Below are 13,979 nucleotides of genomic sequence, written 5' to 3' on the forward strand. Positions count from 1 at the left end.
GGATGAGACACTCCAATATTGTTAAAATGTCATTTCTCCCCCCTTTAATCCAAAAAATTCAACATAATCCCAACTAAAATCCCAGCAGCCTTTTTTACTGGTAGAAATTGTTAAGCCAGTACCAAAATTTAGATAAAAATTAAAAAGGAACAAGAATAGTGAAAACAATCTTGAAAAAAACAACAAAGTTGGAAAACTAACATTCCCTACTTTCAAGAGTAAATATAGGGACTTCCCTGGTGGTGCAGTGGTTAAGAATCCACCTGCCATTGCAGGGGACAAGGGCTCGAGCCCTGGTCTGGGAAGAGCCCGGGTCTGGGAAGATCCCGCATGCCACGGAGCAAGTAAACCCGCGCGCCACAACTACTGAGCTTGCACTCTAGAGCATGTGAGACTGAAGCCCGCGTGCCTGGAGCCTGTGCTCCACAACAAGAGAAGCCACCACGATGAGAAGCCCGCGCACCGCAACGAAAAGTAGCCCCCGCTCGCTGCAACTAGAGAAAACCTGCGTGCAGCAACGAAGGCCCAACGCAGCCAGAAATTAATTAATTAATTATTTTTTTAAAAAAGAGTAAATATAAAGCTGTAGTAATTGGAAGAGTTGGTATTGACATAATGATAGACAAACAGATCACTGGTATAGAATTCAGATTCCAGATACAGATATAGTCAATTGGTTTTTGTTTTGTTTTGTGATAAAAACACCATCACAATTCAATGGGGAAAGGAAAGCCTTTTCTACAAATGATGCTGGAATAGCTAGATAACTGTACAGCAAAAAATGAACCTCAGGGCTTCCCTGGTGGTGCAGTGGTTGAGAGTCCGCCTGCCGATGCAGGGGACACGGGTTCGTGCCCCGGTCTGGGAAGATCCCACATGCCGCGGAGCGGCTGGGCCCGTGAGCCATGGCCGCTGAGCCTGCGCATCCGGAGCCTGTGCTCCGCAACGGGAGAGGCCACAATGGTGAGAGGCCCACGTACCGCAAAAAAAAAAAAAAATGAACCTCAGCTACTACTTTACACCATATGCTAGAATTAAGTCGAGATGGATCATAGACCTAAATGTAAAGGCTAAAGTTATGAAGCATCTTAAAGAAACTTAGGAGAATATCTTCATGAGCTTTGGATAGGCAAAGATTTTTTTAGACAGGCCACAGTAAGCACTAACCACAAAAAAAACTATAAATTTGACTTAATCAACATTAAAAACTTCTGCTCAGCTTTCTCCTAGTCTGAGGCATACTTATATATTTTCTGACAAAAACAAAGTTGTAATCAGAACATTTAAAAACTTCTTGAAATCAATAATAAGAAAACAAACAACCCAATACAGAAATTCACCAAGGAGTTGAACAGACACTGCATAACGGAAGATATGCAAATGATCAGCATGCACATGGAAAGATGCTTGATATTACTGGCCATCAAAGAAATGCAAATTAAAACCACAGTGAGATTCCATTTCAAACCCACTAGGATGGCTAAAATTTAAAAGATCAACAATACCAAATATTAATGAGAATGTATATTGCTGATACAATCCTTTCAGAAAATTGGCTTTTTTTCATCAAGTTAAACATATATATCTGTCCTATGACCCAGAAATTCCATTCCTAGCTATTTACCCAGAAAAATGAAAACATATGTTCACAAAAACAATTGTATAGAATATTTATAGCTGCTTTAGTCATGATTACCAAAATCTGGAAACAACTCCAATGTCTACCACCAGGAGAATAGACAAATTGTGGTACATTCATAAATGGAATCTGCTTAGCAACAAAAAGAAATAAATTACTGAAACCTGCAAGAAAGTGGCTGAATCTCAAAAGTATTAAGTGGAACAAAAGAAGTCAGACATCACAGAGTACAAACTGTACTATGATTCCATTTATACAAAGTCCAAGCTAATCTATGGTGATAGAAATCCAAACAGCAGTTGTCTCTGGGAAGGACTGGGGGATTGACTGGGAAGGGACATTAAGGAACATTTCGGGGTAATAGAAATGTTCTCAATCTTGATGAGGGTTTAGATTAATTGGGTATACACATCTGTCAAAACTCATCCTATACTTAATGCCTGTGCATTTCTCTTTATGTAAATTATAGCTAAATTTTTGAAAAGAAAAGAACAAGAAAATATTGAGTATCTGCTATTCTCTGGCATTGTTCCAGGGGCTAGGGATACAGCTGTAAACAAACTGACAAAAATATTCCTGCCCTTGTGAAGGTTAATTCTAGATTACACATCGGATGTATCGATAAAATGCTGATGTGCTAAATTGAACCTCTGCAATCACAGATTTCCCCCTGCCTGTAGAAAATGGCTCAGGGTGTCACACCTCCTTACCCCTTCCCATTAATCATCTTGCTGCCCTGATGGTAGATGCTCTCAAGATGTGGAGATAGGCCAGTCCACCTGGTTGGGAAGTGGTGTGTTGGCATTTGGTATTTCCTATAGACCAAGATGTGTTAACTGAACTGAAAATGAGCCCTGGAAGAAAACCCCTCTGGGCCGTATCTCATTTCCACATAAAGCAGGATTCATTCAATTACATGCTTTGAATGGGATTCATGGGGACAGGCTTGGTTTGGGCAGATGGTGCAGGGGAGGCAGCAACGAGGTTGCTACAGAGCCTGTGATCTTATCAATCTGCAGAGGCTGGGCCCTAGGCTCATCTATTAAAGGCATGCTTTACAAAGCACATGCGACAGACTTGAAGGGGCACAGGAGAATAGACCTCCTGCCAGGACAAAGTTTAAACCCAGGCAGCATCCAGCAACTTCAGACATCCTAGGGGCTTTCCCTAGGATGTTTTCCCTTTCTAAACCTGTCTTGGGGCTGAGAAGGTAAGAAGTTGACAGGAGAAGGTAAAAAGTGGTTGTGAAGACATCTCTTTCTCTGTTCTAGTCCTCCCCAGGAAGCTACTCAATCATATACTATCCTAGGGTCAGGGTTCCAAGGTGTCGTATGAATTTGCGTCTTGGGCTGGAAGGTGCTGAGACGGGAATGAGTGGGAAGTTGCTGGTAGAAATGAACACGGTGACCTTCGAGGTTCTTTCTAGGTCTCTTAACTGTGATGGCGTTGGATGCCTTCTTTTTTTTTTTTTTTTGCGATACGCGGTCCTCTCACTGTTGTGGCCTCTCCCGTTGCGGAGCGCAGGCTCAGCGGCCATGGCTCACGGGCCCAGCCGCTCCGCGGCATGTGGGATCTTCCCAGACCAGGGTACGAACCCGTGTCCCCTGCATCGGCAGGCAGATTCTCAAGCACTGCGCCACCAGGGAAGCCCGATGCCTTCTTTTTCTAGTGAGAATTTGACAAATTTTTTATCACCGCTAATATTTACATAATGATTTATATTTTATAAAGCACATTTCTTATAATAATTACAGCTAGCTTTATTGATTGTGTGTGTGTGTGTGTGTGTGTGTGTGTGTGTGTGTGTGTGCGCCTGAGTATCTTACTCAGGTTCCCCTAAATGCAGACTCTGAGAAAAGAATTGAAGTGCAAGTTTTTTTTTGAAGTATAGTTGATTTACAATATTATATTAGTTTCAGGTGTACAGCATAGTGATTCAGTATTTTTATAGATTATTCTCCATTAAAAGTTGTTACAAGCACAGGGAACTCTACTCAATACTCTGTAATGGCCTATATGGGAAAAGAATCTAAAAACGAGTGGATATATATATATATATATATGTATATGTATAACTGATTCACTTTGCTGTACACCTGAAACTAACACAACATTGTAACTCAACTATACTCTAATAAAAATTTTGAAAGAAAGTTGTTACAGGATAATGGCTACAATTCCTTGTGCCATACAGAATATCCCTGTTGCTTATCTATCTTACACATAGTAGTTTGTATCTGTTAATCCCATACCCTTAATTTGCCCCTCCCCCCCTTGCTTCCCCCCATTGGTAACCAGTCGTTTGTTTTCTATATCTGAGTCTGTTTCTGTTTTGCCTATACATTCATTTGTATTATTTTTTAGATTCCACATATGTCACATCATATAGTATTTGTCCTTCTCTGATTTATTTTACTAAGTATAATGTTCTCTAGGTCCATCCACATTGCTGCAAGTGGCAGAATGTTATTCTTTTTATGGCTGAGTAATATTCCATTGTCCATATATACCACATCTTTTTTATCCATTTGTCTGTTGATGGGAAGTGAGAGTATTTTATATCAGTATTTGGGAGATGGAGGAAAAACTGGTAGGAGAGTAGGGAAGTAAGACAGGGAGGAAAAGTCAGCCAATAAAAGGTACATTTTGTTGGCCAGGTAGCACTAGGGGAACATGAGACAATAGCCTGAGTTGCCCTACCGAGAGGGAAGGTTACTGGCTTGCTTATACAGCTACCATTAGACATTGGTTGAGGGTTGTTCCTTGGGGTGAACATTCGTTCCCTGGCACATTGGTCACTGGCACAGTGGACAGCAACTCTGGTCCAGCTGCAAGAAAAATCCCTCAGAAAAGAAATGCAGGTGTTGGCAGTTGGAAAGTTGAAGGTGGAGCTGGTGTTCTCTGGAGTGTAAGGCAGGTGGGTCACCAATAGCATCTGCTACACAGCACTGTGCTAAATGCTTCTTATGCATTTTTGACTGAACCCTCACAACTCTATGCCTTGGTACCATGGCCTTCATTTTAAAGAGAGGCAGCTGAGACTCGGAGAGGTTCAGTAGCTTCATCAAGGTTGAATTACCGATGGAGAGTTGGGACTTCTGTCTCCAGAACTCATTCTTACTATGCTATTCTGTCTTGTGTTTCTTAATTGCTTTAACTGCATAATAAACAAGAGGCATTTTTCTTACTTCATTTTATAAATAAGGAAACAAATCCTCACTGGCATCAAACAACTTGCCCAGTCTTCCAGCTAGCTGGAAGGGGAGCCGAGCCAGTTCTCTGAATCCCACGCACAACCTGGTAATGCACCGCCTGGCTACGCACTTTACATTCCTCACTTGCCTGCCTCCTCACTAAGGACTGTGGTTTTTCTTTTGCTGTAGTCTTTAGAGAGTCTTATTTATAACTCCCTTGAAATGGGTTTCCCCAAATCCATTGTCCCATACAGCAAGGTTTAGAGCTCATTGCCTAGAAAGTCTCTTTCATCAGCCTCATCTTAGGGAGAATTTAGTTGATTTACTGGCTTTCAATTTCGAAGCCTTCATTTGTTTGCTTCCTGAATCGAACAAATTAGACCTCTAGTCTTTGAAGACAGAACTATCAGAGGGGACATAGAATGTGTTCAGTATAAAAATTAAGTGAAGTCCAAGATCAAGTGTCTAGAAGGAGATAGTTTGGTCAAATTTGATCACAATAAGCCAACACTTTTATGGGCTTGAATCCAGTTCACATTCCTGGAGATGTCTGAGCCACAGCTGCATAGATAGCAAATGGGAAGATCTTTTTCTGCATAGAGAAGCTCAACCTTCAGGGGTAAGAATTCTGACAGGACCAAAGGAAATCTTGAGATACCATAGGTATAGAACTTACTCCCCTAAAGTGGCCCAAGGAAGGCCTCAACCATGGCTTGAACTCTTCCATATAACCAATTGGGAACTAATTCAGTTCTCCAAACTTCTGTGCCACTGGAGGTTGGCCATTGGTCTTTCATCCAGATATCTGGCTTCCCACCTCTGTGGGGAGATGTGCGAACCATGGAGGTGTGCTGCTCAGATACCCTTTCACGAGAACTTGCTGCAAAGATGGTACCTGGAGGATATCTTCCAGATGCTGCAAATGCAGGTCTCCAGCAGAGCTTCCACTGAGGCCATGTTCTCCCTGGTTTGACATCTGCCAGGACTGAACATAGCAGGGACTCTAGAGCCATGCCATTCCTGTTTGACACGAGACTCCTATGATGAGAAATCTTTGCTCTGGGGCTCCCCGTCTGCCTAGCTGAGACCTTCTCAGATCTGCACTGCAGTCAGGGGTTCTCCTGCCTGTCCTCCTTCCTTACCTCTCTCCTTTTACCTGCATGTTCTGAAGGCAATTCCTACCTACCCCTGCTTCTTCTTCACAAGCATGTTCCCAACAAATCTCTAGCACATCTAATTCCATCTTGGTGTCCACTCTTGGAGGACTCAAACTTATATAGTTGGTACACAGAGTGGAGTTTGGGAACTAGCTTATTCACCACACAGATGGCAAAGAGCATGCCAGCCCAAGAGAAATTTGGGGCCTGGATAGTCCCTGGAGTAAAATGGTGTGGCTCAGATGCTGAAGATTTCATGGGTGGGAACTGGAAGAATGTACCAATGAAGGAGAACACCTTTGCCAATACAGTGGTTCAGGCATTTGAAATATATGAGGGAACGATAACTACAATGACAGTCATTACTATATTGTATTGACACCCTGTAGAGGGATCATTAGAAACTAAGGGCCATTAACAAACAATTCAGGACCACGTGTGAGAGCCAGACAGCCTTTTTGGACAATTAAAAAGAGTCTCTTATCCCCTGCAGTGGAATAATGATCATAGTTGAAGAGAAGACTCAGAATCTAATAGTTTCTCAGAGCTCCAGAGACATTTAAATGATCAACCAAAACAGGGCTGTTATACTAAGGTCAAGGCCTTGGCTGATAAAACCATGGACCCTGAAACTTTGCATAAGGACATCTTGGTGGATGCCCCCAAGACTTTTAGCTATGTAGACTCCGCTGAACCTTTAAAACTCGCTAAGGCAGCCCACCCCTCTCTATTAAGAGATGTACTTCCCAGTTTCTTGGGACACAGACAAAACCCCACCCTGGGGTATGGGGAAAATTCATGGCCAAAGTGGCTCTCAGAAGCCTAAAGAATGTAATGGGTAACACTGAGCAAAGTGGACATTCCTGAATTGCTCTGGCAGATGGTAGAGAAAGAAATTAAAAGACCCAGGGAGGAGAGAATGCGGGAATCGATATTATATGTGACATCAGAGGGACTGGATTGGGCTTCCCTGGTGGCGCAGTGGTTGGGAGTCCGCCTGCTGATGCAGGGGACACAGGTTCGTGCCCCGGTCCGGGAAGACCCCACATGCCGTGGAGCGGCTGGGCCCGTGAGCCATGGCCGCTGAGCCTGCGTGTCCGGAGACTGTGCTCCACGGCGGGAGAGGCCACAACAGTGAGAGGCCCACGTACCCCCCCCCCCCAAAAAAAAAGAAGGACTGGATTGCTTAGGAGAGTCCAGAGGACACACCATTCATCAGGCCATCAGGAATACTCTGAGAAGTTCAGTGGCGGCAGGGGTGAGCCGGGCTTACTGATAGCAATGGGAAAATGGAACCTGGAAGTAATAGAGGCCAGGTGGCAGCACTAAACCACTGGAAGCTAGGGGACTGCAATTGCCATAATGACTGGCAATGTTAGAGGGGCAGCCAAGGGGGCTTGGCCACAGGGAATTGCGGAGATGGTCAGTGGAATATGGCCAAATAGATGAGAAGCCAAGAATACTGCTTAATAACAATCAGAAGAAGGTAAGAATAGAGGAGAAGGAGATTGAAGGCACTTACCGTGATATAAGGTCATGATCACTTGCTCAATTACTAGTCTTGAGCCAGTATTCTGATCTGGGATCCATTGACTGAAGAGGTGGCCAGATCTCCAGGAGAACACCACAAACACTATATGGTATAATGACTCCCTTCCTCAAAAATACCTATGGCCATTTACTTGGGTGACTGCACACTGGAAAAGAGGAATACCCAAACATTTCAATAAGTGTTGGACACAGAGACTGAGTTAAAATTGACACTCAAAGACCCAAAATGTTATTATAACACCCCTAATGAATGGAGACCAGTTTAGTCTGGTTTACAGTGGGTTCAAATGTCCCTAGACCTGTACTTGGCAATTGGAATAACCCTTATTTTAACCCTTGCCCTGTGGATAAGAGCTTGCATAGTGAGAAGGTCAAGGGGAAGCCTCCAAAGTTAGTAAAAACACTCTCACATCCAGAGGTTTTGTTTTGGGTTTGTTCTTTTTTTTTTTTTGGAAGGAGATGGATGGTGGAGATTAGTACCACCATTTAAGATCTATGGGATGCAGGGATGGTGGTTCTTATCACATTTCCGTCTAATTTACCAGTCTGAACCCTACAGATACAAGGTAGATCATGGAGAACGGCTGTAGACTACCACAAGCTCAACCAAGTAGTAGCCCTGATTACAGTGCTATCTCAGACATAGTATCTTTGCTACAGCTGATTAATAAGGTCTCAGGTAGATGGCTATTGATTTGGCACCTGCATCCTTTCTACTCCAATCAAGAAACCGAAAGATCAGAAACAGTTTGCATTCACATTGAACAAACAACAATATTTATTTAGTTTTGCCCCAGGGCTATGTTAAACATTCCTCCTCACTGTCATAATATAATCTGAATAGATCTGAAGCATCTAGAAACCAAGAGGGTGAAAGCAAGAATAGCTCCACTTGCCATCAATCTCAGTGACCCACACGGGGGCTTTGCACTTCCCATCCCCATAATTCTGGGCTTTGCAAGGTTAGAGGTTCTAGTCTCCAGAGAGGATACATTTTTGTCAGAGGATACATCATGTATCCCATTGTACTGCAAGCTATGGTTTACACCCGAGCATTTGGAACGTCTAGTGTCCAAGGATCAGCCGGTGAGAAGAGGAGTCATCATTTTGGCAGGGGTAATTGTCCTTGGTAATTTTGGCAGAGGAGGAAGGGCTACTCTGACACAATAGGGACAGAGAGGAATATGTGTGAAATGCAGTAGAGCCAATTGGGCACCTTTTAGGAATCTTTGCTCAGTGGTACTGGGGGCTCAGACCCTTTAGGAATGAGACATTGGGGTCTACCATTGGGTAAGCCATCAAGACATGCCCAGGCGACACTGAACGTGAGGGAGATTTAGAAGGGATAGTAGAGGACGGAGGCAATGACCAACTGCAGAGATGGGGCTATACTTTACCCAACTAACCTCTTCTAATTTTCTCCTCTAGAGGAGATGCCAGTGGGAAATGGAGAGATGCTGCTTGCTGAACACTTGTAGAAAAATGGAACTGTGTGGATATGGCAGCCATGGAAGTCTCCCTTCAAGAGGAGTTGCTCTAAGGAGAGTAGTTCATGGGCAGCGCCTTTGGATCTAACGCAGCATTCACGCTGAGGCCTTGCTTTCTAAAGGTTGCATTTACCCAGTGGCCAAGCACGGTAAGGAGACCAGAGCCATTGTTGCCCAATATGGGACTCCTCTAATGGACAGTCTTTCCACCGGGGCTCCCTATTGACCTGGCTGGGGCTTTCTTTGTCAGAGTTTTACTGCAGTCTAAACCTCCTTCTACCCACTTCTCCTTTTTCCCTTCCTCTTAAACAGCTATCAGCTCTACATAGGGGTCTGAAGGCTCTCCCTGCCCAGTTCTACTCCCTCTCCTCTGAGCAATGTTCACCAACATTTCCCTTCTGTGTGTTTTATTCTGGGTGGCATCTGCTTCTCCAAGGACCCAAAGAGGCACAGGAAGCCCCAGAAAATGGTAAATAAAATACCTCTACTAAAAAATTGAAAAAATTATGCCATCTACTGCTGGATGGAGAAGTGATTGGGAAAGCATTCAGATATCCATTTTCTGGACATTTTTAGAAATTCAAGGAAACAGGAGTAACTGTCGAAGAGAAAATCTTTAGTCCAAAGCTATTTTCGAGTGTCTCCATAATTCCAAGTTCTATTAACTTGTGTGAAAGCTCTTATGCTTGTCAGGTCAAATTCTTGTACTCTGCCATGATGGGGACGTTTCCCTGCCGAGTGGCGAAGGACAATAATTGAACTTGTGGTCCTGAATCTTGATTGGAAGGGGATTGGCCCAAATCTTCTCTCTCCCCAGCCTCTCTGAGATCACCAAGGGTGGCACTCCTCCGGACTTCCACAGGGAGTTGTGAAAAAGCATGAACGTATTGCACTTTAGAGCTTGTCTCGATGGGCTGAGAGCATGTCCTCACCCATCTTCTTGTTACCAATCATGTGTCTGCCAGGTCAAGGAGAGTCTCTGCTAGTACCTCTTTTTTTTTTTTTGTGGTATGCGGGCCTGTCACTGTCGTGGCCTCTCCCGTTGCAGAGCACAGGCTCTGGACACGCAGGCTCAGCGGCCATGGCTCACGGGCCCAGCCGCTCTGCGGCATGTGAGATCTTCCCGGACCGGGGCACGAACCCGTGACCCCTGCATTGGCAGGCGGATTCTCAACCTCTGCGCCACCAGGGAAGCCCTACCTCTTTTTTTAAAGCAATGGATGATTTGCCACTTCCACCCCATCATGTGCTTAAAAGTTAAGATATAATTGTACACCGAATAGTTGAAACTAGAGCTAAACTGAAAAAGTGACATTCCCTGCCTTTGGTAGAAGAAATAGAAGCAGTGCCATATGGGAAATTGTTGAGAAAAAAACTGAGGCTAAAAATAGGTCAGAAAGAGAAGCAGGCTCTCGCTCTGCGATTGTAAAAGAAGCAGCAGGTGCTCTGCCTACCACAGGCCGTTTCTCATGTCTGTATATTTTTTTTAACAACAGGCTTGAAGCTACCGAAAAAATTTTCACCACACTCATTTTTCTCCTCCCAAATCAATAAGTGAAACGAGAAAATATCCATGACTCGGTTGAATCAAATCCTCTGTCAAAACCTGAGTCATTCCATGAATGAAGGAAAGGAGAATGGATGAAAACGGCCTTCGTTCCAATGATAACGGCTGCAATGGCCGAGCCTGTGCAATGTGCCAGGGGCTTTCACCCCCAAGGACACTACAAGGTGAGTATAATTTCCCCCACTGTGCAGAGGGCATCACCAGACTCAAAGATGTCAGGGAACGTTCCCAGGTCATGAAGCTTGGACAAGGCAGAGTCCAGGCAGGTGTTTCCAAAGCTAGTCCATCCTCTCACCTTTTCATCTTCAGGTGAGAGAAAGATAGAGGAGGGGCAGGGAGATGCTGGGGGCAAATCATTTTCAGACCAGTGGCAATCCTTGTAGTGAAAGGAAATCAAACCACATCATGAGTTTTACACTAGTTGGCAAAAATGAGAGCCACACTGATAACATTACGGATAATTGTAAGATCTGGGGAATAATCTTGGCAGGGAGCATTTAAAGGACAAGCAGGTAATTCTTCCTCTTCTGAACTCCTTTGCACTCGATTTGAGCATGTCGTCTGGCCCATATTAGAGCTCAATAGGTATTTTGAACGAATAAATAAATAAATTTGTACCTCTATCAAAATAGCATTGACTTTTTGCCTTGTATTATAGGTTTTTCTACATGCTTTAAATCTTCCCTGCTGGGCAGTCAGTATCTTCTTTTTTTTTATTTTATTTATTTATTTATTTATTTATTTTGCGGTATGCGGGCCTCTCACTGTTGTGGCCTCTCCCGTTGCGGAGCACAGGCTCCGGACGCGCAGGCTCAGCGGCCATGGCTCACGGGCCCAGCCGCTCCGCGGCATGTGGGATCCTCCCGGACCGGGGCACGAACCCGTGCCTCCTGCATCGGCAGGCGGACTCTCAACCACTGCGCCACCAGGGAAGCCCCAGTCAGTATCTTCGTATCAATAGACTCTTACACTTATATAGCACTTTATTGTCAGATTTTGTGTACATCATTTTATTCAGAGCAATTCTGTGAGGTTAGAAAGACAAGCATTCTTTTCTTCATTTTGAAGACTTTGAAGCTCAGAGTACTTAAGTGATTTGCCCCAAATCATACACCTAGCAGGGAAAGCTTGAACTTGAATTAAGGATTTCTAACTTCACATCTGTTTTCTTTCAAACATGCCGAGTCTCCTCACAGAAAACTTCCCCTTGTGACTCATCAGTGCAGTTGAACACAGCCAAGCCCTACACCTTACTCATGATCGTGTTCCATACACATCTGTTGGCTCACTTTTGTGAATGAATGACTGAATGAGGGAAGGAATAAATAAAATTCTCCGTAAAATGGCCTAATGTTGTTTGCTTTGGGCAATTTGACTTTCAGATCTGGATGGAAGGTGTTCTAGAAAATTATTCTGTCTACTCACATTTCATTTAAATAAATGTCCTCCCTGATGTTCTCAAAGGAGGTAGTGTTACTGCACTTTCTACTTGAAAAATGTTTGTGTTTGGTCCTGTCAGATATCATAAATCTCTCTGATCAGTTCCTGATGGTTTGGGGGGTGACTCTGAGCAAGTGTCCCATCAACTGAAAGAAGAATGTTGTCATCTGCCACAGAGATTTTTCATTATGTTTCATCAAATTCAAAACAGACCCCTGTTTGGAATTCTGTTATGAGCAGTGTAATTACACTGCATCCTATGGTGTTTGGAAGTAGCTCTCACAATTAGCATCTCTGTTGTGAGTGGGAAGTGATCCATGCGAAATCGGAGCTGGGCCAGATGGGTCTTGCTAAGACCCTCTCCCCTCCCCCTTCAACTCCATTAAATTAAGCCGTCCCTATGTGTATGCAAAAGACATAAATCAATCTTTTACTTCTGTGTATTAAAGAAAAGCATCCGCTTCCATTAATTAAAAGTCAAATGCTTCTGTTTACAGTGATCAGTGTAAAACAGACCCTTATGCCAAAGAATTCCAGAGAAGCAGATCCTGGTGAGATGCCACGGGCCTCCGCAGGCTGGGCAGCAAGAGGAGCTCAGATGTGAACGGGCCTGTCCTTGTCTTGGGAGGTAAGGGACAGCACCTCAGCACACCCAGGCCTCTATTTCCTTGCTGCAAAGTGGCCCCATCCTGGGGACCTGGCTGGTATTCTCCACAGCTGCACAGAACTCAGGGCCATGCCTGATGAGTGGGGGCCCCTGACATGCCAGTCACGTGTGGCAGCGTACACTTTGTCCTGACGTCTCCAATTTCCTCCTGTGACAGTCGTTTCTAATTGTCCCTTTCACTTTAATCCCTTTCTCCTCCCACCCCTACATGCCCTTCCCCAACACACACACACACACACACACACACACACACACACACACACACACACATTCATGATCTTTTCAGGTATTTAGTGCTTTCTTGCTCTTATTCTTCCCTTCTCCCCCTTGCAGTTGTTGCTAAGTCATATATCAATCATTCACACCTTAGTAAGAAGTTTAGCCAGTGTGGCTTCCCATATATACAATATTATATATTGTATGTATGTATGTATATTATATAAAGTGTATAGAGTACATACTCCATATATTTAGTATACATATACATATATAGTATATATTAATACATATATACATATATAGTGTATATGTATGTATATATATGTATATGTACATATATGTGTGTGTGTGTGTGTGTATTTATAGCTTAGTTCCTCATTATGGGGAAAAAAGGTTTTGTACCTGATTAGAGAAATTTTCAGACTTCATTCTTATGTATTGATGTTCTTTTTCTGCCATAAAACAAGTGTAATAATGGATAAATTGGGGGAAATTCTTAAAGGAAAAGTAAAGGAATCCCACCTATAATCCTCAGAATTGACTGCTATAAATATTTTGGTATATTTTTTCTTCTCTTTTCCACTTACAAATTTTGAATGTTTTTTGCTTACAATAAAGTATAGAGAATAATATAATAAACATTCCATATGTATGCACCCAATTCAAGAAAAAGAAATTGGATATATAATTTCCTTTCTTACTCACTAGAGCTAACTAGTATCCAAAGTTTGATGTTTATTGTGTTTAGTGTTCCCATGCATTTCTTTATCCTTTACAACAAATCTATATACCTCTACACAAAATATGATATTGCTTATGTACCGTTAAGTTTCGGGTAATGGTATTATTCTACAGCTTGCTTTTAAAGTTCTTCTAAAACTTGTGTTTTTGTTGAAATTATGTTTTGTGAAAATTAACTAGGTTATATGTTAATTTACATGTAGCTCTATTTATTCACTTTAACTGCTGTATAATATTCTAATGTAAGATGAAATATATCACAATTTATTACCCATTCTCCTGGAGATGGACATTTAGGTCATTTTTAAGTCTTCTGC

The 13,979-nt window shown here is 43.1% G+C and overlaps 1 protein-coding gene across 1 annotated transcript in view; it reads left to right on the plus strand.

The window, feature by feature from the left end:
- Positions 1-13,979, plus strand: part of MAP1B (microtubule associated protein 1B) — a 234,430-nt gene that overhangs the window by 32,769 nt on the left and 187,682 nt on the right. The window contains exons 2-4 of the mRNA XM_067031113.1: positions 8,970-9,177; positions 10,525-10,759; positions 12,533-12,663. The gene's annotated coding sequence lies outside the window, so the exon portion shown is untranslated. The remainder of the gene's footprint in view (positions 1-8,969; positions 9,178-10,524; positions 10,760-12,532; positions 12,664-13,979) is intronic.

This window comes from Kogia breviceps, chromosome 4, assembly GCF_026419965.1.
Source record: "Kogia breviceps isolate mKogBre1 chromosome 4, mKogBre1 haplotype 1, whole genome shotgun sequence".
Lineage (NCBI taxonomy): Eukaryota > Metazoa > Chordata > Mammalia > Artiodactyla > Physeteridae > Kogia > Kogia breviceps.